We start from the raw sequence: 23,499 nt of genomic DNA on the forward strand, positions 1-23,499 counted from the left end.
AAAAAAATCCTCCCAATTTGGCACATGCTTTCCACTCACATCTGGAGCAAGACACAGAAGCTGACCTCCCAGTTTGGCTGCCTCTTTCTGACAGAGTGTCGGGGAATGCCCATCTCCCGACCTAGGAGCTCGCTCTCCTGGGTCCCAGCCAGTCCTTCATTCTTATCTAATCATTGTCTGCCATTTAGAGGTCTCTCATCCCCTTGGGGGCTCAGAGTCCTTGAATACACTAGAGACTCCAGCTATAGCAAGAACCTACAAATATTTTATCAACCAAACTAGTTCCCCAGCAGGGTTCAGGGTGCTGTGACCCACACCTTCAGGCCTCTCCTTATTGAAGTCAGATGGCACCATAGAGAAAGAACAGGAATATGCTAAATGCTGGGGCCCAGAGATACAATTCGCAGAGCATCCCAAGTGTCATAGTTAGGATTTTTATTGCTATGAAGAGAGACTGTGACCGTGACAACTCTGATAAAGGAAAACATTTAATTGGGGCCGGCTTACAGTTTCAAAGGTTTAGTCTATTATCATCACGGTGGGAAACGCGGCAGTATGAAGCAGTCCGGCCATGGTGCTGAAGATGGAGCTGAGAGTTCTACATCTTGATCCACAGGCAGTGGAAGTGAACTGACTTGAGCTTCTGAGATATCAAAGCTTGTCCCCACAAGGACAAAGTTCCTCCAGCAAGGCCACACCTATCCCAATAAGGTCACACCTCCTAATAGTGCCACCCCCTCTAGGCACGTGGGGCATTTTTATTCAAGCGACCAGATCTGCAGCCAGGCTTCTGAATCACTGGTTATCTAGTCTCTGGACAGTCCACAGCTGTAGACACTGCTCATGGGCTATGGGAGTAAATACTCTCCCTTCTTACAGGTGACAGCATGAGGCATGATTGCTAGCTAGTTCCATAATGGCAAAGATGTGACTGCTGTCCAGAGCAGCATGGGAAAGAGCTGTGGTCAACCAGTAGTGTCCTTCATGAGCAACAGGGAGAAAGGCATTGGGGGCTCCCCTCAACTGACTCTAAGACAAGAAGGAGACCCCATAGGGAGGGACTTAGGCACTGATACAGAGCAGTCCTACTGGTCAAGCAGACAGGATGGTTCAAAAGACATCTAGCTCTTCTCTTTTTCAAGTGTGGCTAGCTCTAGAGGTTCCAAGAATTTTTCCCTTTCTCTTGTCTGGCACTAGAGTTAAGGCCCGAGTGGTAGAAGGATGGAGTTGAGATTCACTGGTTGGTTTATCCCTTCAGCAAATGAGCTCAGATTCATCAGTTGACAGTTGAGGTGCTGTGAATAGGAAAACAAAAGCTTCAGTTCTTACTAGGGTCTCTTAAAAGAGATTTCTTTAAGCTATAACAAATAGCAATGGCAGCCAGGTTCAATGGGAGAAGTAGACTCTACTGCTTAAAGTGTGTGTGTGTGTGTGTGTGTGTGTGTGTTGTAGTTAAAGTAGCATTTGTTTATTTATTCTGTGCGTACGTTTCTGTGTGGAAGAGCATGCTCATATGCTATGCCTGGTAGCATGAATGTGGAGGTAACTTGTGGAGAGGAGTTGTCTCTTTCCTTCCACAGAGAGAGTCCCAGAGATAGAACTCAGGAGGTCAGGCTTGTGTGGCACCCTCACCCGCTTAGCCAGCTTGCAGGTCCCATGCTCTTCGAGATGGAAGGCCCAACCTGCACACTGAGGGGCACAAGGAATGGTTGCCCACCACGTTGCAGAGAATTTAATCTATTTTTTATTCAGCCTATCAAATGACCTGAAAAAACTGGCCTGAAAAAAGATCATATTATGAACTAGGTGAAGGGATTAGGTTGATATCCCTGACAACTCATTTAATTTAAATTTTTTAATGTATTACTATAACTGCATACACATATGCTCGTTGTAGTTATAGACACATATTTATGTTACTGCTTTGGCTAATATCTAAATGCTGTTGAATGCCATCATTTGTTAGATTACCAATAAATGATAGTGTTGAGGAGGTTTATTGGCATTGCTATTGAGAATGGGACCAGAAGTAGATTACAAATACAATGAAAAATGGCAGTTCTTACCCCAGATCTCTCCCCCTAAACCAACACTGGCAGATAGATAGGCTCTGGGGTATCATTTCCGTGATGTGCTGCAGAGCCTTAGGGGCAGTGAGGGAAAATAGGTGTGACCCCAGGAGGGCTGTTACCAGTGGAGCTCACTGGTTGGGTCCTGCGTGTCCACAGCATACTGTTTTGCTTCAGTCTTCTCTGCCCTGACATGTTTCCCAGCCCCTCTCCCTCCATGGCCCCTGAGCCTTGTGTGTGTGTATGGCACAGAAGTTGCTCATCTGTGACTGAGCGCTCCTCTGACATTCAGCACCTTGATCGGTTACGAGCTTCATGCTTGGGGAGGTCACAGGCCCCAGGAGTAAACCCACTGGTACTGTTCTGTGAAATGGACACAGTGTCAGGCTACTCTCTAAATCAGATCCCTATACCCACAGGTCAGCTCGGCCCTCAGACCTTATCGGAGAGGTTCCCATGTGCAGTGGATGGTGGTTAGTGCACAAACGCCTCTTTATTTTTAAACCACAAGACCATTCATGGGATGACCACCAAGCAACAGTTAGGAGGTTGCTTGTCATGAGCATTTGACTGAGGGGAGGCAATATGAAAGAAGTCACAGACACCACATCACAGACTTGACTCTCGACATGACACCAGCCATTATTCCAGCACATGTGTACTAAGAACATACTGCCCCTGACATGGTGTTAATCACTGAGAAAAGGACACAATAGGACATGTCTCTGGCTCTGTAAATCGTATACAATTTACTATATTATACTACACCCTCCCCGGCAAGTTCTAACATATGGAAATAACAAACGATATTCATGTCATGCTTACAAAGAAGACATTGTCCCAAAGCTTCAGCTGATACTAACCACTCAGAATAACTGCACACCATAGATTCTCTTACTGTTTGTGCCTTGTCAACGAGGAAACCGAGGCACAGAGAAGCCAGATGACCAAATGCCTGCAGGCTGGAATTCCCACTTTCCTGGTCTGGCTCTAGATAGCCTTTTAGTAATCATGATATGGCATAGAAAGCAACTTATCAGAGTGGGGAGCTGAGGACAGACAGACCTAAGGGTGAGTCGGCAAAGTTGCCATTTGCAAGGATTGGGGGTGGGGTACCAGCTGGTGAACATGAGATCAGGGAACTCCTGAAGTCAGGGCAGGTCAGCTGGGCTCCCCTCTAGGATAGGACTCTAAGGTCAGAGGGACCTGAGGGTCAAAAGCCCTGTGTCTTTTGATGACACCTAAGAGGGACAGCCAGCTTCCTCTATTCAGAGACCTCCCACCTAATTCAGATCATGACCCCAGAGGTGACACAAACGGAATCTGGAAAAGTGGGATGGGAAATCATAGCCATAAAATCTCCATGTTGTCACTTCTTGTACCCTCACCTCAGTGTCACCCGTGTTTTACAATAATGAGGACATAGGGTCACTGGACTGGAGATCTCTCACTCAAAAAATAAGGAAGGAAGGAAGGAAGGAAGGAAGGAAGGAAGGAAGGAAGGAAGCAGCAGCTTGCTGACGAAGCAGAAGAACTCAAGTTCAGATTTGCAGAATCCACTCAGAAAACTAGGAGCTCTAGCAAGGCAGAGGCAGAATGTCTGGAGCTCAGTGAGCAGTCTTAATTGGTGAGATTCAGGTTCAATGAGAAACCCTGTCTCAAAAACTACAATGATGGGCAACAGGGGAAGACAGCCAAAATGATTGCTGGCCTCCATGTTCCCGGGCACAGGTGTATATAAACACACCTGTATGCACGTGTGCATGCATGAAAATGCACATACCATAGAGAGAGGGGGCGAGAAGGAGAGAGAGAGAGAGAGAGAGAGAGAGAGAGTCCTCAGTCTATCCTCATCAATGAACCCTCAAAAATGTCTCACTATCCACCCTGCCAGTCTTGGATCCACAGTGTAACTGTCACACACATAGGACAGGAAAACACATCTAGAACCCTGGACTCTAGAAACCCAGACTCTAGAACCTTAGACTCTAGAACCCTGGACTCTAGAATCCTAGACTCTAGAAGTGGCAAACATGCATTCATTATTCAAATGACACTGGAGTGAGAGGCATTGAACTTGAAGCTAAGTCTCCCTTTTGCCTCCAAGTCACCAGTGGGCATTGGTGCCATCACCTATGAAATTGTCAAGGTGAGCTCCAGATGGCCCCTTCCGGCTGGGACCTCCCACCACCAAGAGCGTACACAGTGAGCTCGTTCTATTCAAAATGGAGCTGAGCTGCCAGGCCCTGCCATCAGAGCTGGAAGCTGGGAATCCAGTACCCAGCTCAGGCATGCCTGCTTGGAGCTCCTCTTTTCTGTTTAAGCATTTCCATGCCTCACTGTAGGATCTGCTTTGTAGACTGAAATAAGATAGCTGTCTCCCTATTAATATCCTCACACCATCTGAATGCATTTTCAAAGTGTACGGAGCTTGGCAACCTGTGGGTCTGGTTTTGTTATTGTTGGTTAAAGTCTTGCATATTTGACTTAAAAATTAGCACCGAATGTGGACTTATCTGATCAGGAAAGCATAAAATAGAAGGAATGGGTAGATTTCCTTTGCAAAACAGATAACCTTGAATGTGTTTTTCAGGCTGGAGATTTGCATCAACTTGAATGAACAGCACCATAGTTCTCAGCAGGCAAAGTGAGAGGCAATGAGGTCACAGGGAGGGCAGCATAGAAAAGGAGCATGGGGTGATGGCCACATCGCTTGGGTCCCCTGATCACCTCTCACCTCTACATGACTCTTCAGTTTTTAGATCCCTTCATTACCTATTTCAGTCTATCACCGCAGTGCTGGGTAGATAAATAGAGCATAGACAGCTTGGTGTAATGACAGGAAGCTGAAGATTTAAGAGGGCAGGGCTTTCCTACATTCACCCCCTCCTGCTGATGCCCCTCCCTCTTGCTGAAGCCCCTCCCCCTGCTGGAGCCCCTCCCTCTTGCTGAAGCCCCGCCCAAGCTGGAGCCCCTTCCCTCCTTGCTGGAGCCCCTCCGTCTTGCTGACGCCCATGCCAGTATTTACAAAGAACTTATAAGGGCAGGCTGCCTTATTCATCCATATGACCTTGGAGCTTGGCATACAGATTCAAAAATATGTGTTGAATTTCTTAAACTCTGGCATGATTTATGAAAGACACTGACCTTTATCAATGCACTCAAGTAGGAACAGAAAAGCAAAGTCAAAGTCCTCCCAGCACCCAAGGGTCCCATATAGATTGTCTCCTGTTAGGCTTCAACTGCTTGCTTCGCTCTGGACACTCTGACCTTCTTCTATTTCTTCATATGCTAGACACACTCCTACCTCATGACCTTTGTTCTGGCTACTTTTTCTCCCTTAGACATTCTTTCCCTCAAGCACTCTGGGCTTTCTCCTTGCCCTGGAGTCTTGTAAGAAGCTATTGCCTTCTGTCCAAGGTTTGCCTCAACATATTGTGTATTGTGAGCATGTCAGCTCCTCTTTAAGCCAATATTTACGGTTCTCTCCTTCTCTGTTCTACACGGTGACATTTTAGTCGGCTGTACAGACTTATGTTGTATGGTATTACCTATCATTCATTTATATCTGTTAGAAGGTAAAATCTATGAAAGCATGCATTCACTGATATATTCTAAGGACTTAGCAGAGTGCCTGACATAAACCAGACAGAACTAAATGTTACTGAGTGAATGGGTGAGTTAGTAAACAGACAAATGGATGGACGGGTTGATTTTCAAAACCACAGCAAACTTCTATCTCATGGAGAAATTTTTTTTTTCCCCTGGTCTATCAATGCATGTAAGGTAAGCTGAAATCAGACCACTTGGTGTTCCTGGGTCACTGAGGTCAGGCACTGTGCCACTTTGTCCAGCGGGGAAGTTGTGGCTTGGGTGTCATTGATACAGTGTTGTCTCACAATGGGCACAGGACCTTCGAGTCCAGATGTGTTTCTTAGAAACTGGAATGGAGGTCAGAGGGCAAAACAGAGAGACTGGTTTCCCATGATAAATATTCAGAGGGGCTTCCTCCCATCAGAGTCACTGTGCTAGAGACAGCAAAATGAGGTGTCAAAGAAAAGTCAGGCTTGGCCCCCACCCCGGGACTGATGAAGGACTAGCACAGGAACCAAGAAAGGATACAGAAACCTGAGCGCCAGGTATGGCTTCTTCCGAACCCACGCAAAGGAAGCACTGAGTAGGAGACAGAGAGCAGGATAGGGGAAATCCCCCAAAGTGTGGAGTGTCATCCAGGGTGCTGAGCCCAAATACACACAAGCTGTGGACGTCTGCGTGGAGCCAGCTTTGGCTAATGGGAGCTGCAGTCCTTAGGCTGGTCAGCTGGAACCATCTATGAGAAACCAGGGTCAGAGTCCAGAACCGGCATCGTCTGCCTAGGCCTGTACAGTGAGCACAGGCTATACTGGACAAGAGCGGTAGTCAGGGGCAGGCACCATGGAGAGAGGAGGGGCCAAGGAGGAGAGAAGATGGCCAAGTCCAGCTTATCTTTGGCAAGGCATTGAGGAGGGCTTGACCACAGGATCTCGGAGCTGATGACTTAAAGCTGGGCAAGTCTCTACTGCATCAGTTTTGATGTCATTCCAGTATTTTCTCATGGAGTCCTTGAGTCTTAGAGGAACTGACAGGGGGCGGGGGCGGAGCTTCAGCTGGCGCATGCCCTATGGAGACTGCGAAGACAAGGGTGTTGCAGCTCCCTCCCTCCTGCCCCATGCCCAGTCACACTGGTTTGTTGAACTAAGCTTCAAAAATGAGAACACAGCAGCCCTCCCTTCTCCTTCCACTGAGCTAGTGGGGCCTGTGTCCACCCGTCAGCTGCAGCAAGAGCGCCCTGTGTACAGAGATCCTATCAGGCCCGAAGAAAGCAGAAATATTAGACGCAGCTAAATAAGAAAACACAGATTACTGCTGCAGACCCCTAAGGCCTACTTTGTCTGTGCAATGGTTTGTTTTACTTTTCACAGAATTTATTTTGGCTGCAGCCAGATTGATGGTGATTATATCTGAAATCCCTCCCACATATCTGTCACATAAACACTTCGTTTAATTCAGGTTTGTAAAAATCTACAGGCCAACTGGGAGCCGACTTTTGGATTAATTAGCAGACATTAATGCTGGGCATCCTGTCACCGAGGTCCGACCTGGTGACTTTCTCAGGAGTTTCAGCCTGTGGCTGGATAAAGAAAACCAAGGCAGGAATAGAACGGGAGGAACAGCCACGCTGTGCCTGGCCTGACCAGGAAAACAGTTCCCCCCACCCCCTTCAGAGCGGACCCGAATTGTCCATCCCGTCTGGCTAGAGGAGGGATCTCCTTAGGTGTTTTGAAGTATCTAGATACAAAAATAAAGCCCTGCTTGACAAAGTTTCTGTCGATACCATCACTAGATCTAACACCTTCCAAAGGGGGAAGGGCCTTAGGGGCCAGTGCTGGGAGGGAGACCCCTACTTCAGCAGCTGAAGGGAGTTAGGAAGCCAAGAGCCCTAGCAGCCCCTCTGAACACAGAGCCCCAGACCCCAGTCCCTCGTGGTTATCCTGGATCTGGGGCTCTGGGGCTCTGGGCAGGATTTCCTTCTGTCTGAAGGGAGCGTGCCTCTAACAGGCTGCACATGCCTGCCAGCTGCTGCTTTCCTTCGCGCAATGCAGGCCAAGACAAGAAGAGCATTATTTCCCACCGGCCTTCTAATCTGCAGGCCCCTGACTCCACAGGCCTGCTCTGGGCAGGGTAACTTAGGACCTCTGGGGCTGAATCCCCCTTGGCTTAGAAAGGGCTCCTTTCTTCTCCCCATTCCATTTGCTTTCTATTTAGGGCAGTGCTCCTCCACCAAGGGGGCTGTGCTGAAAGCCTGTGGAAAGGACTTCAGCAGGGCTGTTGGCTTCTCAAAGGCTTTCCTGTGTCCGCTCTGCTCTGTGTAGATAGCACTGGGAGAAATTGAGTGTGTGTGCATGCGTGAACTCGTGTGTGTGTGTGTGTGTGTGTATGTGTGTGTGTGTGTGCATGCGCATGCATGTATTCATAGTCACATGTGGGTACACATGCATGTGTGTGCAGTGTTGGGTTTCTTTGTTGATTGCTTCCCACCCTACTTGTCTGAGACAGGCTCTCTCACTGAACGGAGAGCTCATCAGATAGCGAGGCTTGCTGGCTGGTGACCTCCGGGGTGACTTCCGAGGATCCTCTTCTCTTGCCTCTCTCCAGTTCTGGGTTTACTTATTGATCCATGCTGCTAGACCTGCTTTCAAGTGTGCTCTGGGGATCTGAACTCAAGTCCTCGCACTTGTGCACATGTTCACAACCAACTCCCCCACCGGATCCATCTCCTTAGCCGAGAATAAAAATTACTGAGTGCTGAACCCTCTAGACTCTATGTGCAGTGTCTGAACCCCCAAACCCCAGCTACAGAGCTCTGTGTGGGCCCATTTCGCAGGAGAGAGTTCATAATGGCGAGGTTAAATGATCTATAAGGTCCATAATCCAGCCTGGAAGGATCCAAAACAGGAGGTGAGCCCCACCATTGCTAGGATTGGCCTTCTAAACCCCAACCCTGATTTCCAGAAGAGGCACAGGGGAGGGAAGACCACCTTTCACTCACTCTTGTTTTGGCTGTGTCACTAGGACAATCTGATCCGAATCTCTGTGGTCTCTCTCCCTCTGTGTAAAGGCGTGTGTAGCACTGCGCTGGGCCCTGTTCCACCTTCAAACAACCACAAGAACTAGGCCATCCCCAAATGCTCAGAGGGACGCTCAGAGGGACCTGCAGAGGGACCTGAGGCCCGGAACCGGCTCTGGCCCTATCCAGTTACTAACCAAACACTTGTCTTTCTTCCTGGCTGAAACTGAACGTGCCTGACTCTTGCTTGGAGCTCTTGACTAAGAAAGCTAAATTTTAACCCTTTCCCTGCAGCATTTTTCCCCCTTCCACAGCACACAAAACACAAGGTACCAATTTGTCTGGCTGACTCTGCTTGCAGCTCGCCTTGCAAGGAGAGAGGCCTTCAGGAGCCCAAGCAGAACACACCGTTTTTAGCTTAGCCTGGCTTAATTTTTCACTTTTTTTTTTTGTATGTGTCATTTCGGATGTGAAATTATTTCACCTCCTTTTAAAACAAAGGACGCCATTGTCTAGTGGGCAGGGAAGGAGCCTCTGGCTTGGAGGTAAGAGCAAGGTGGGGCAGGAATCATCGTTGGGATCACCCTGTGTGCAAGCATAGATATTCCCCAAGGTGGATACCCCAAGAATGTGGGGTGCTCCCCCTCTAAATTTTCCTTTCCAGAGTGGTGTGGCGGTTAACTCTTCATCTCAGACTCCTGTCTAGGGAAGAGACTGGCTTATCATTTTGTTCTTCTGACCAAAAGATTTTTAAAAGCCACCCCCACCACCCAAACCAAACCAAATAAAAAAAAGCAACCTCAGAAAGTAATACTGTGGAAACAGTAAGGACCCAAATTCTCCCCACTCCAGGGTGGAGGACACTAGTGAAATCGAACCGATGAGCCAAGCTTGGGCCTCTGACTTGGAGGCCCAGTCGTCAGATGCAAGCTTTCTGCCTTCAGCATAGACTTTTTCTATAACAAACCCACTTTGGGGTCATCCATCAATACGTAAGTGCACACCTGGGAGACGGGGACAAGTCTTCACTCTTCTGTCTTTGTAAATAAGGAACTCGTATTTCTACAATGGAATGACCGATTAGAGCACCTTTCTTCCCCGGGGCAATTTCCAAAAACTGGTGTAGACTCCTGCACCCCGGGGTCTGCTGAGGTGACAAGCCTTCCCTGCCAACATCTTCCTCCTCCAAATCCTGAAGGTTGCTCTGGCTTCAAGCTTTTCACCTTGTGAAGCAAGGAAAGGAAGGCATAGACCTGTTCACTCACTACCACGGATAGGCAAACCAGCAGTTCTAAACAAAGCACCAGGGCCGCCACGACCATCGGAAAAACATGAGTGGCTGAGACTAACTGCACCAGGGACCACAGGCGACCTTAGTGCACCGAGCCAGGAGAAGACTGTCGAAATGGAAAGAGTTGAGAAGGTTTTGTTGCCTGACCTGAATTACCAACTGCCCTATGTCACAAGACATACTTCCTTGGGTTAACTTACTCTTAAAGACTGTTCTTTCCAGAACTGATGCCCCAGGTAGGAAAACACTCTTTTGAGTGAACGCACTCATCCAGCACTTTCCACACAGGACAAGAAGAAAGTCAGGCAGTCCACCCTTCACTTGCAAGTTGAACATGGTTTGCTTCTGTATGTGACACACAGTACTAGGTAGGTAGGTTGTCTATGAAAACAAGATGGAGCTGAAGCAGAAACACTCCTGGGTTCCATGAGTCTATAGTCTGTCTGTTAGAGAAGGTGTTTGTGTAGTCACTTTCATCGTGACAGGACGGGGCCTCTGAGAGCCAGGAGCAAGGTCATGGAGAATGCCCAGCCTGCCTTAGGGAAGTGTGCTCGTTACTTTTATGTCAACTTGACACAAGCTAGACTTATCAAGAGAGGAGGGAGCCTCAATTGAGAAAATGCCTCTCTATAAGGTCTGGACAAAAGGCATTGCCTTAATTAGTGATTGATAGGAGGGCCCAGCCCATTGAGGGTGGTGCCATCTCTGGGCTGTGGACCTGGGTTCTGTTAGAAAGCAGGCTGAGCCAGACATGAGGAGCAAGCCAGTAAGCAGCACCCCTCCATGGCGTCTGCATCAGCTCCTGCCTCCAGGCTCCTGCCCTGCATGAGTTCCTGCCCTCACTACTTTTTGATGATGGACAGTGATAAGGAACTGTAAGTGAAATAAGCCCTTTCCTCCTCCAGTCGCTTCTGGTCATGGTGTTTCATCACAGCAATAGTGACCCTAAGACAGGAGGGGTGGGAGGCTCAGGCTGATTCCTGAAGGATGAGCTGGGGTCCAGGTGCTCCTGGGAGAGAACAGCGTGGGTGAGCCTGCAGCGAGAGGTGAAGGGTGTTGGAGGGTCTGGGGCAGGGTTGACAGGCTGCCACAAATAAGCACCCAAATAAGGGAGAGGTGAGAACTGGTGTGTCAGGCCCCTCCTAACTGCACAGCCTCCGCATCCAAGAGACAAGGGTGACAGTGACCTGTGGGTGATTCTGCAGAGTGGCTGAAACTTCCTAGGTTAGGTACCACCAGGCTGAGCTTGGGGCAGATGGGACCAGACCTTTGGTGGCTCTGTCTGTCGGGGCAGGCCCATAGCTGCCATCTTTACCTGCTGAAGTTCCTGGCTAGGCACCTCTGTCCCGTTCATCTGTGGCTGACAGAGAAGCACATACCTAGAATAGCCCTGCTGTGGCAGGCCTGACATCCACCCCCATTTCTGCTCACCCACCCAGCACCTCAGGCAAGAGGCACACTTCCAGTGTGACAGACAGTTACAGCCTCCCACTTAATTATATTGTCACACAAGCTTCCAGAGATCGCTGAAGAGAGTTTTCTGAACGAAACTTAATTCTCCTCCCAGACCATTCACTGGCTATGCTGTACTCCCCCTAACACCCACACTCTAAAAGCTCCGGAGAAAGTTCCTGGAGCCTGCTTAGTGTTGAAAGAGGGTGACGCCCCCCATCACCCCCACCCCCACCCCCCTTGTTTTTCAGTCACTCAAGGCTCAAGTTTCTATTTTCTGGGCTGTACAAATGACAGAGGTGGAGAAGCCACCATCAGCAAAGTTCTAGAGAGAAGCAGTTTGGGGGAAGGGGTGTAGATAGGGGTAAAGACTGGCTGAGGCTTGGGTCACTTCTACTTACCCGTTACTTATCAAGACCCAGCGCCTTTTAATCTATATGACACCCTGAGGTTTTGAGGGTCCTGTCGAAGATGATCTATTATATGATCTTCCCAAAGTCCACAGGTCCCCGTTCCCCCGTGCTTCTCCTGACTGTCCAGAAAGTTTTCGTTCTTTCACTCTTAATTCAACCCAAACTCTTTTTGTGGAAAGGCTCCATTTATGCTCAACCCTTCCTGACACGCAGAGAGGAGCAGCTCTGTTGAAGATGCCCGCTGGGCTCCCGTTTCAATCCCAGGACGTTTCCTGAGTCCACTGGTGGTGCTGCGTTTGTCCCAGTACTCTAGCCGGCCATTACCTCCTCCTAGGGCACCTTCATCCTCAGGTCCACCTCCTCCCAGCCTACCTCCATCTCCACCACTCCCACCACCTTCTCTCCTTCTCATTCTTCCCCAAGTTCACCTCCCACTCTGATTCACCTTCCTGGACCATCACCCTGAGACTGTTCAGGGCTCTAACCTTGACCAAGCCTTCATTTGCAAAGCACTGTGCAGTAGCTGTGTAGCTGTGGTGCCTCTTAAATAAATGCCGTTACCATCAGCAACAGACACCAACTCACGCGTGTAGAGATAAATATGTGTATGTTCTGGCTCCAAGTCATCTTAAGTAAAAATTACCACAACAGAGCTTAGCTATGTAGACCTTTTTTTTTTTTAATTTCAATCAATATTGCCTCCAGCTAGCAAATGAGGAAGGAAATCACTGGGAAATGCATTATTCATGAGCTCGCCAGAGTGCTGATGACTGGCAGCGATAAGAGCCCCAGCGTGAGCTGAGCGCGGCTGATAGCTCCCTATCAAGTCAATCTATCCAGCTCGCTTCCTGTTTTCTGAGCAGGAGATCGGCTCTCATCACTTCTCTTCTCCTTCATTTAGGAGAGTGGGCCCTGCACCTGTGGGAACTGAACTTGTCTGCTGCCGAGGTCATGACACGTAGGGAGAGGCGGGAGCAGGGTGGATCTGGGGAAAGAGGCACAGATTTCTTCAGGGGACAAGCTGATGAGAGCTAATTAGAGCTCTGCCTTACAGTTCTTTAACTCAGTCTTTAGCACAAGCCTTCTCGTGAGTGAAAGATTCCCTCCCTCCCTCCCCACTTCTGAGAAGTCCCACAAAAAAGACAAAATCTCTGTGTGTTCATCATTTCGGAAGGAGCCCTTTCCCCAGTAGAATTTTAGGAAAGGGCCCCAGGAGCCTGAACACAGAACAAAGTGTGGGACAGCAGCTGCCAGAGGAAAGGGGACTACGAAAAAGAGACCGCTGGGACAAGGATGCCTGGGGTTACCCAAGATCCCCAGATCCCGGGGACAGAGTGCTCTACTAAACCTTTGCCCTAGTAAGAAAGTCAGAGGCCACAAGAAAACAGACCCAGATTATTTCTGAAGTGCCATATGCCCTCCAGTGGAAAGTGGACAACGGAGGAATAAGAAAATTTGTTGGTTTCAAATTTTTTTTCCTGTTGTAAAACCAATACCTGCAGACTAAGATTATTTTAGTTAAAGGTATATCAGCCTTCCCCCTCCCCATTTGAGCCTCTAAACTTTCTTTCCCCCACCTCATCTAGATAAAACTAAGATCCTAAAAATGTCGGTTGTGTGTCCCAAATAATATCCTCAGAACACCTGCTTGACTGACAAATAGGTCTAATGACCCAGTTCATCCTATAGCCATGTCCCCAAACCATTCCATCATAACCTCACAGGCTTTCTTACTTCATGGCTTGCATAGGACCACTTCTGCCATACTCTACCTCAAGCACTTGGGTATCTCCAGAAGAGATGACAGGGAGCCAGTTTCCAAGCTGATCCTTCAGGAGTGGTTGGTGATTCTTTTCTCTCTTTCCCACCTGTGCCATTGTCACATGGCCACTCTCAGGGTGGCTGTTGACAAAGGCAATGACATGCAGAGCAGAAGTGATCGTCCAAATGAGGCCAGCCTGGACCAGCCAGTGATCGTCAGCCTACCATGAGACATATACCAGTGGACCCCAAGGGGTGGCCCATGCTGTCATCATCATGAGGCGTGACGGAGGTGAGGGGTAACTGATATTTCATAATAGAAATAGCAAGGGCTGCAGAGTTAGTGCCAGCCGTGTTTTAGCCTTGCTGCCTAGCCTGTTGCCCACTGCATGCTCTGCATGGTACTGCTTCTTCCTTGAGCCCAAGCATCTTCCTCTATTGAACAAGAATGACCTCTGAGCTCCAGCATCAGGACCAACATCAGGACCAACTGAGGTAAAGCATGAACCAAGCACCCAGAACAGGGCCTGTCACACGGCAGGTGACTGACTCTCCTTGTCTGGAGCTCTGTTTAGCAGAGTGCAGCTTTGGGCTGTGGCTGCATTACTTCTAATTCTTCGTTGATAGAGGTGAAAAGCCTGATGTTTGCTGTGCAAACCTGGTGACCAGGTTCCAGTCCTTCCAATCCTTGTAAAGGTAGGAGGAAAGGGCCAGTTCCTCAGAGGCGTCCTCTCACCTCCACACACACGTGGTAGCACAGGTGTCCCATCCTACCCCATATCATACATACACATAGATAATAATTATTATAATTAAAAATATTGTAATACACTCCGGAAATCAGTGCCCACCTAGATTTACCATGGGAAGAGGCCATCCTGATACTTCCATTTCTGCCAGTGTCTTCTGTGTCGTTTCTAACAGTCACGGGAAGGCCCATAGAGTGAGTGCATTTCTATCATTCGGATAAGGAAAAACAATATAAATACTAGGATAAACAGGGTGACAGTGTTGCCTAACTTGTCACTGTACTAAAATACTCCACAGAAACAACTTAAGAGAGGGAAGATTTATCTTGATGCACAGCTCAGAGGGAACAGTCCCTATGGTGGCTGGGGCTCCATCCGAGGTGGCTAAGTCATGAAATGGTAGCTCTGGAAGTGGGAGGGTTTATAACCCCCAATGCCTGCCTTTATATCTATACCCACCAGCTAAGCCCCTGGTGTTGTATAACCTACCTCAAGAGCACCACGAGCAAGTATTGAAAGCCTGTGGGAGACCTTCCACATCTAGACTGTAGCAATGACGTCATTGTAAAATAGCATAAAGTGAAGACATGTATAACCAAGCCAGCCTCTGCTGTGACTGCTGAAGAGAAAACGTAAGCAATTCCTTTTTTAAAACTGCAGCTCTCCAGTTGCCTAGAGGGAAAAAAAAGTGTGTGTTGTCTGAAAAATTTCATTTCTGAGGTGTGCCAAAGCCAGAAGGCTCAAATTTACCTACAGACTCAAGAAGAGCCCGCATTGCAGGCCAGCCTTTCAAGGCTACAAGGGGCTACAAGGCTACAAAGGGCTACAAGGCTATGAGGATTGGTGACAATGTCCTCCTTGGTGCCCCCCCCACACCCTATTTCTTATTCCTGCTGCTAAAGGGCGTGAAATGAGAGCCTGCTGTCTGGCTTCCCTCAGCTCCACGGTAAGCTTCCAGCCGCTCCGCACTTCCGGTGCTCAGCACTTCCTCCCGTGAAAACAATAAGGTTCTGAAACAGCCTGGCCAACCAGTCCTGAGGTGGCCACACGCCATCAGCGCTGCTCATACAGGAAGTCGTAGGATCCTACAGTGGAAGTCCATTTCCAGTTATTACCACTAGACAAATGGCTTTTAAATTACACCCCAAAAGGTGGACAGGCCATTTGTCTTTGCAAGTAATGGCACAGAAATACAGTGCCACTGCTGTCCTCGCCTTGTGAAGGGGACAGGGTAGGGGTGGGGCGGGCGAGCAGAAAGAAGGCTAAACAATCCAGGGACTGCAGAAAGAAAGAAAAAAAAAAGAAAAGAAAAGAAAAAGAAAAACCTGGTAGCTTTTCTGGAGCTAGACTGGGGCGCGTTGGGTAGGGCCTAAACTGAGGTGCCAGAGCTTTGTTGAACTGGACCCAAACCCTGGGATGGGGCAGGGAACTGGGCTATATAGAGCATTGCAATGTTGAAGTTTAGACCGGAAAAAGCTGTATGGTAACCATAACTGTCACTCAAGCAGGTACACAACCTGGACTTTAGCCTCAAAGATTCAACCTTGAGGGCCAAGAACTTCCAAAGAGGTGTCCAGCTCCCTGGCCAGCAGAGGGCGCTGTCTGGATTTTCAGCTCAGTGTCTCTCCTCAGGAGATACTAAACGCTAGGAACTGCTACCTCCTGAGGCCAGGCCTTAGCTCTCTGGCATGCTATGGATAGGGAAACATTAAAGGAAGAATGTCTGCATTCCTCCTACCAGCTCTGAAGCCTTTGTTTGCCTTCTTAGTCAAGGCCTGTCAGCTCCTCAAGAGCTGAAAGGTCTAGAAGGTGAAGGAAGCTGTCACTACATGGTTTCCACACTGACAGTCTGTCTCCATGCCATTTCAGCACGCAGCAAGCATGGAGCATCAAGTCACGTTCCATCTCTCAGGTCCTGGCCTCCCTGGGGCCCAGCTGTCCCAGAACCCCCAGTCTGGAGCCCAGAGGGTCATACTGAGCCGGTGCTCTAAGCCCAAAAGCCACCAACTTTCAAGGATAAAGTCACCATTGCCTCATACTGCTGACTTCACATTCTTCCTTGAAGGTGGGGAGGGTAGGAGGGTAGGAGGGGTAGGCGGGCGCTGCTGCATAACCCTCCCCCTTTCTCTCTTCCTTTCTTTCCTGGAAGGATCCCATAGAAGCAGCCAACAAGACACTCCAGTGTGCTAACTTCAAGTCTCTCAAACCCGACTTCCACACTCATAGACATGCCTAGCATGCAATGGACAAGCATCATGTATGTCCAGAGGAGTTTCTGTTAGGGAAGACACAGATACATTTTAAAAAAAATGAATACAAAGTTTCCATGCATTTGCCAAGATAGTCAAGTGTTCTGGAAGAAGTCAGTTCCCTAGGTTCTTGCAGATCTGGTTCCACTCCTCTCAGCTGTTAGGGTCACCTCAGTCAAAGTACAAAAAAAAAAAAAAAAAAAAAAAAAACAAAACAAAACAAAAAGACAAGTGCCAACAGATTTTGCAAGTCTACAGAATAAGTCTTTCAAATACTTCCTTTATAACAATTAACAACAAGTCAAAAAACAACACAAAAACCAAAAACATGGCGTTGTTGTATTTGGCTTTGTCTTCAGCCCTTCGTGTGGGTTATCTCCTTAAGCATGACAACTGCCCAGTGAACCACAGACCATTATTACAGGCTATCTCAGAGACAAAGAGACAGGCCCAAGGTCACTCAGCTTCAGAGTGCTGACAGCAAGCTCCAGAGTCAGTCGATGTGATGACAAAGAGGCTTTGCAAGCTGTTCATCTATTGAGATAAGCATCACCTCAGACCTCCAGTGACATGCTCTCAGACAGCATGCACAAGGCAGAGAGAGAGCATTTCAAATAAATATAAATCCAAGAGGAGGCATCTTAGCTATTCAAGTATGGTGTTCCTATAGGCTGGAGTTTTGAGCCGAGTTTCCTATGAGAATCAAGTTAAGCACACTGGAGTCTGATAAGAGTTCTGGAAGGAAGCTCTTGGTGTAGCTTTATGGATCTCATGGGTTTTGCCAAACTGATACATTCTGTGGCAGGCCCCATTTCCATAGAGGGGAGTGGCTTCTTGGTAGGTAGCAAATGAAAGATATGACATCAAGTAACAAACGTGATTTAAAATGAGGTCCACGATTGAAGAACGGACTCAAGAGAAATCCTGTTTTCCCATGGATTCCTAAAGGGGCTCTGAACAAATTGTCCAATCTCACTTCCAAAAGCTATTTCCTAGTTCAGTATGTTAGCCTACCTCGGAACTGCTTTTGTATGAAGCAAATAGAGGTTGGTTTGATCCACAGGATCAAGGGGGAGGTAACAGCCATGCAGGAAGTGTAAGAGAAGACAATGGGAGGACCATGATGTAAGACCCAGTGGCTTTGGTGGAAAACGTATGTATGTAGTGGGGAGAGACCCAGTCTGCCCGTGGTCCATGCACTGCTGTGGACAGCAACAGGCAGGATCAGAAGTCCCTGGTTGGATCCCTGAGGATGTGGGACTTTTGATTAGCATTGACCTGAGATTTCTTTGTCCACCTGTGACTGAATGCTCACCACTTGTGGTTTGAATATGTTTGGCCCTTGGGAAGTGGCACTATTAGGAGGTGTGGCCTTGTTGGAGTAAGTGTGTCATTGTATAGGCAGACTTTGAGGGTTCCCAGTACTCAAGCTCTGCCTGCCTTTGGATCAGGATGAAGAATTCTCAGCTCCTTCTCCAGGACCATGCCTGCCTGGACACTATCATGCTTTCTACCATGATGATAATGGACTGAACCTCTGAAACTGAAAGCCAGTCCCAATTAAATGTTGTCCCTTATAAGAGTTGCCTGGGTCATGGTGTCTCCTCACAGAAATGAAACCCTGACTAAGACACCACCTCACTAGCAATCATGTCTGCTTCCTTCTCCTCAAAACTCCCCAAAATCCATGTCTTAAAACGAAGCCCTCAAGTCTAGGGTAGCATTTAGCCAAGGATGTGGAGAAGGGAAGACTTTTTAAATATGTGAACATTGCTATGACTTGGGTGCACCAACCAATCAGAACAGAGCTCCATCACACCTAGTCACTCTTAACTTTCCATTTTAACCTTACGTTTGTCCCATGTTGGACAGAGTCATTTTCAAACATCTGCTAAGAAGGCAGAACCAGTCTTGCGGCCTTCAATCCCTGCTCAGACCTCATGCACTGTCTCCAAGCCTATGTCCTCCAGAACAGGCCACCAAAGGACACAATAAGGAACCACTCATTCTGGCCTCCAAGATATAGTCCCACCTTTTGCCTTTGAGTGTGCCTCTCTTCCTGCTGACACTGGCCTCTTCTCTAATGCCAACTCCAGCAATGCTTTCCTCTATCCGTCAGTGTTTGCATCTCTCCTGTGATTAGCACTCATGTTATGAAGCTTAGCTCCTGCCTGCACATCGGTGACTACTTTAGCCATTAGTTCTTCCTGACCACACCTCTGAGGCTGGATGCTTATTAACGGCAAGCTCTTCTTACAAGCAGGGAAGGGCTGAGCACTCTGTAGGCATTCAAACAAATCCATAGGTGTTTGGTTTAGAGTTATGTCCAGACACTGTCAGTCTCCTCTAAAGACAGGCCGCAGCTTCCTCATCTATATAATGAGAAGCAGAACTGTAGTCATCTGTCCGTGAGAATCACCAGGGAATGCAGTCTCATCATTGAGGGATGCTGCAGGGACTCTAGTTGGTTAGTAGTAGGTCAGACTCAACATTGATTTTCATAGACCGGTTTTGTTGTTGTTGTTGTTGTTGTTGTTATTGTTGTTGTTTTCTCTTATTTTCTTAAGCATTCCAAGTGATTTCAACATGCAAACTTGAAACTTGGGTTAGGTCATCCAAACAGTCCTGTGGAATCCCAAGGCAAAAATGAATAGGATGCCATCTTCCCATGAAGTCTTCTTCGAAGGACATTCTAGTTCAGAGCCCTAGTGACACACAAGCATTTGAGGGCCGTGGTGGATACTGTATCTGTCAGCACTCACTCCTGGTTGTCACCAGCACCTGTGGCAGGTCCTCCCTGGACTCTGTTTTCCAGCAAGGTCTATCTGCAAAAGAGTCTTAGACCTAGATGAAAGGGTTAAGGCTTCCCACCAAATCAGTCATTCCTCACACCCCTCAACACATTACGTGCTCTTTAAAGTGTCAAGGAAAGTTCAGGATCGCTCTTGGCAGGTTGTGCCAAAATTCTTGCCTGAACATATTGGATTATAAACTATGTGGGTATGACAAGCATATCTGACAGATCAAATGCCTAACACTGAGATGATGTGTAAAAGCAAGACACGGTTTTTCACTGTTGTGGTTTAGAGTTTGGGTTGTTTCGTGTGTTTCCCGAGTGTTTTCATTCTTTGCTCCTTCTTAAAATATGCTCCTGACTTTGAGTTGTGACATCAATTAAAAACTAAGCTAATAAAAACCCTAAGCCCACAGGAACACATTAAAGGCCACTTAAGAAAGCGGGTTCCGGCTTCTTTTCAAAGCCAGATCTCAGACACCAGACCATGCTGAGCTCTACAGGCCTGCTTGTATTATTCCCTGGGTCTAGAGCCTTTTTTTTTGTAACCCTCACTCATTGTGGGGTTCATAAATGGGGCAAATTCACATTCTCTCTTTTTTCTCTCTCTCCCCTCTTGCCCTCTCCCCAACATGTTGAAACAAGCTCAGTAATTGCATTACCAGATTTCCAGGGTTAGCTTTGGGTTCAAGGGAAAGAGCTGGGTTTGACTCAGATCTGTAATTAGTGTGGGAGGGTAATTAGTGGCGCACATCTCGAGCAAAGCCGGTGTCTACAAGGGGCCCAAAAGACACGTCTATTTGTTCTGTTTCATCAAACAATTTAATCAAACACTGAGCGCTTTACTCAGAGGCTTCACAAAACAAATATTTGCTGACTGATTGAGTCATCAAACAACTGGGCAATTCAGTTAAACCAGCTCTTTTGCTGTCCAGCGAGCCAAGGAAAGGAAAAGGTTCGAGTGAAGTTTTTACATTTCAGACGATTACTGCAGAGGGGCTCAGGGGAAGGTGCTGGGGCACTGTTTTCTTTCCTCTTAATGCCTTTCCAAAGTAAATAGCATTTAACAAACAGTGGGCCACAAAATGCAGGCCAGAAGACAGGTCTACAAGAGACAGTCATCCCTCGACTGCATAAAGGTACGCATGCTAAGCGTTGTGTTCCCTGGGGGTCTCTCCCATGAGAGGTATGAAGACCATGTGCCCCTGTAGTGGAGCAGCCACAGATCCTGAGACACGCTCTAAGTACCAAGGCAAAGAAGCAGTGGCTTCCCAGGCATGGACAGGATGCAAACACGCATCTACGGACAGCAGGTCCAGGCGCTGGGGCCCTGCTGTCTCTGCTGTCTTTGCCACAGTTAGCAGAGAGCCAGTGTCTGGCTGGAGGCCCTGCTCTACCCATGATGGAGATGCCTAGTGGGGAGCAAGTGTTTCAACACACTTTATTTTCCATTCTGGAGCCACTGACCAAGAATCTTTGTGTCTGTTGGGACCAGAAGAAAGCAGCTGGCCCCAAAGCAAAGCCGGACTCCAGCTGACCTCGGAACACCTGCGTGGAGGCTCTCCGCCCTGCCTAAGGAATGGCAGGGTCACAGCTTTCCACGAAGAGCACCTTAAAGTGACATGATGTCAAAGTCCAGTAGTCCAAGAAGCGGCAAACAGCCCGGCACCTGGGAGCGACCCCCTCAGTTGGCACGTTGTTGAGAAATCCATCTCACAAATCGCCTAGTGTTTGACTTGAAGTCCATTTGTTAATTTGGTAAACACAGACTCGATGCTGACAATACTTCCTTAATCCGGCAGGAAGGAAGTATCTAGTATCAGGCAACTCCAGGGCCTCTCCCGACCCCCTCACCTGAGGACTGGCTGGGGTGCACCTGGGGGTGACTAGGAGGGAGAGTGTCAGCTTAGACAGACAGAAGAAAGAACAAGGATCCATCCAGGGGCTGCTGAGCTCCCAGTGTACCAGTACTCTTGCCGTGGGGTACAAACACAGCCCACAGAGTCCCTCATTGTGGGAGAGAAGCTTTCAGAACGTAGAGGACTTCTATTATTTCCTGACTAGTTAGATCTCCAAGCCTGTCCCTGGGACCAGCTGTGATGATTAATTTTATATGTCAACTTGGCTGAGTAGAATGCTTAGATATTTGGTCTAACATTCAGGATGTCAGATGACATTAAAATGTATACCTCTAGACAGAGTAAAGAAGTATACAACCCAGGACTGGGGGTAGCCTTGTCTAATCAGCTGAGGGCCGAATAAGAGCAAAGACTCATCCCCCAAGAGCAAGGAACTCAGCAAGCAGCCTGTTTTTAGACCAGACAGAACTGTTTTCTGAGTCTTCTGCCTCCTGGTCTACTCTGCACACATACTACTGGCTCTAGCTTTTTGGAAAACTGTGAGAAATAGTTGCTGTTTCCAATCTGATTTTACAGATGAGGAAATAGTCTTGTGAGATTGGGTGCCAAGACTGGGCCACTGTGACACATATTGAGCCCAATCTTCTTACCCGCTCTTATGTTTTGGGTAGATGTGAGTGTCCCCCAAAGGCTCCTGCACTGAAAGCTTGATCCTCAGTGTAGCTAGCAGTGGAAGCAACCCATTGGTGCCTTCAAATTTTGATGGCATTCCTGAAAAGTGATACAGACATTAAGGTGTGGACGTTATTGAAGAAAGTCTGTCCTTCAGGAGGACCCCTTGGAGCATGTCCTTAAGCACTGTGCAATGGGCCAGGCGGTGGTGGCACATGCCTTTAGTCTAGCACAGGAGACAGAGGCAGGCAGATCTCTGAGTTCAAGGCCAGCCTAGTCTTCAGAGCATAAATGGAGTCAGCTCCCACTATGGTTTTAGGGACTTGATTCATACCAAGCGTGGGAAGCAAGCAGTTTTACCTGCCGAGCCATCTTGTAACCCCAAAGTTTCATAGTAAATACATACTTTCCTCTTCTTTGTTGAGAAGGACTGTTTTAATTGCTTTTCTTCCTCTCCAGTGGATTTATTTTTGTCTCCCTGATGACTCGGTGCACACAGTAGACTAAACTCTCCTCATTCAGACCTTCCTTTGTTCAAGACTCTAGCCAAAAAACAACGTTGCTAGATCCTTTTTTTTTTCTCCCCAAGACAGTGTTTCTCTGTGCAGCTCTGGCTGTCCTGGAACTTGCTCTAGCTTCGAACTCAGAGATTCACCTGCCTCTGCTCCTGAGTGCTGAGATTGAAGGCGTGCACCACCACCATGTAGACCTATTTTCTTATTATAGACTTGAAAGCAAATAGTCCTGATGGTGGACATTTAATCCAGATGACACTATTTTACTCAGTCACGAGATGGGGGTGTCAATCACAGGATGGAGGTGTCAATCAATGGATGGATGTATCAATCATGGGATGGAGGTTTCAATCACAGGATGGAGGTGTCAATCATGGGGTGGAGGTATCAATGATGGGATGGAGGTGTCAATCACGGGGTGAAAGTGGTATCAGTCCACAAACATGATGGCAGGTAGAGGCCTACTCTTGTGGCCAGTGGCTGTAGGATGGAAGGCATGTCAATCATAAATTGAAATAAACCACCTCTGTTTCCCAAATCTCCACTATAGAAATCACACAAAAGCCTCAGGAAATATACAAGCTCCCCTCAAGGCCCTAGACCAAGAACCTTTGTCTCTTTTCCCTGGAATGGCCTAGGGACACTACTAGACAATTTGTGCACTTAACAATAACCTCCCCCACTCTTCTATGCCCACCCCTCCCTTCTGTGTGCTGTGCACTTGCTAAAGGACCCTTTCTTATGAAATCAGTCGTTGTGGGTTGGACATGCAGTGTCCTTCAAAAAAAAATCTGTGAATTGAAAGGTTAGCTCTCAGATGGTAGCCAGTCACTGAGAGGATCCTAAAGGCTCTGATCTGAGAAATGGATTTATCCCTTGATGGACTGAAAATATAATGGCATAATTGGAAGGTGGAATCTTGGAAGAAGTAGGTCACAGGAGGCATGATTTTGGGCCTGTCCTGTTCTGTGGTCCTCTTTGGCTTGCTTGCTGCCTCCTGGCTGTCACTCAATGATCAGCCCTGCTCTACCTCTCTGGGGCAAACTCTCTGTCTCAAATAGGCCCACA

At 47.9% G+C, this 23,499-nt stretch overlaps 1 long non-coding RNA gene across 3 annotated transcripts in view; it reads right to left on the bottom strand.

The window, feature by feature from the left end:
- Positions 1-477: 477 nt before the first annotated feature.
- Gm30117 overlaps positions 478-23,499 on the bottom strand; it is a 66,427-nt gene continuing 43,405 nt past the window's right edge. For 2 of the 3 annotated variants that reach the window (XR_877086.1, XR_877084.1), the window contains one exon: positions 22,542-22,911. This is a non-coding gene — a long non-coding RNA (predicted gene, 30117). Of the gene's footprint in view, positions 1,296-22,541; positions 22,912-23,499 lie in introns of those variants that run through there. The other variant, XR_877085.1, reaches the window with a different exon arrangement.

Source organism: Mus musculus, chromosome 17 (assembly GCF_000001635.26).
Source record: "Mus musculus strain C57BL/6J chromosome 17, GRCm38.p6 C57BL/6J".
NCBI classification, from domain to species: domain Eukaryota; kingdom Metazoa; phylum Chordata; class Mammalia; order Rodentia; family Muridae; genus Mus; species Mus musculus.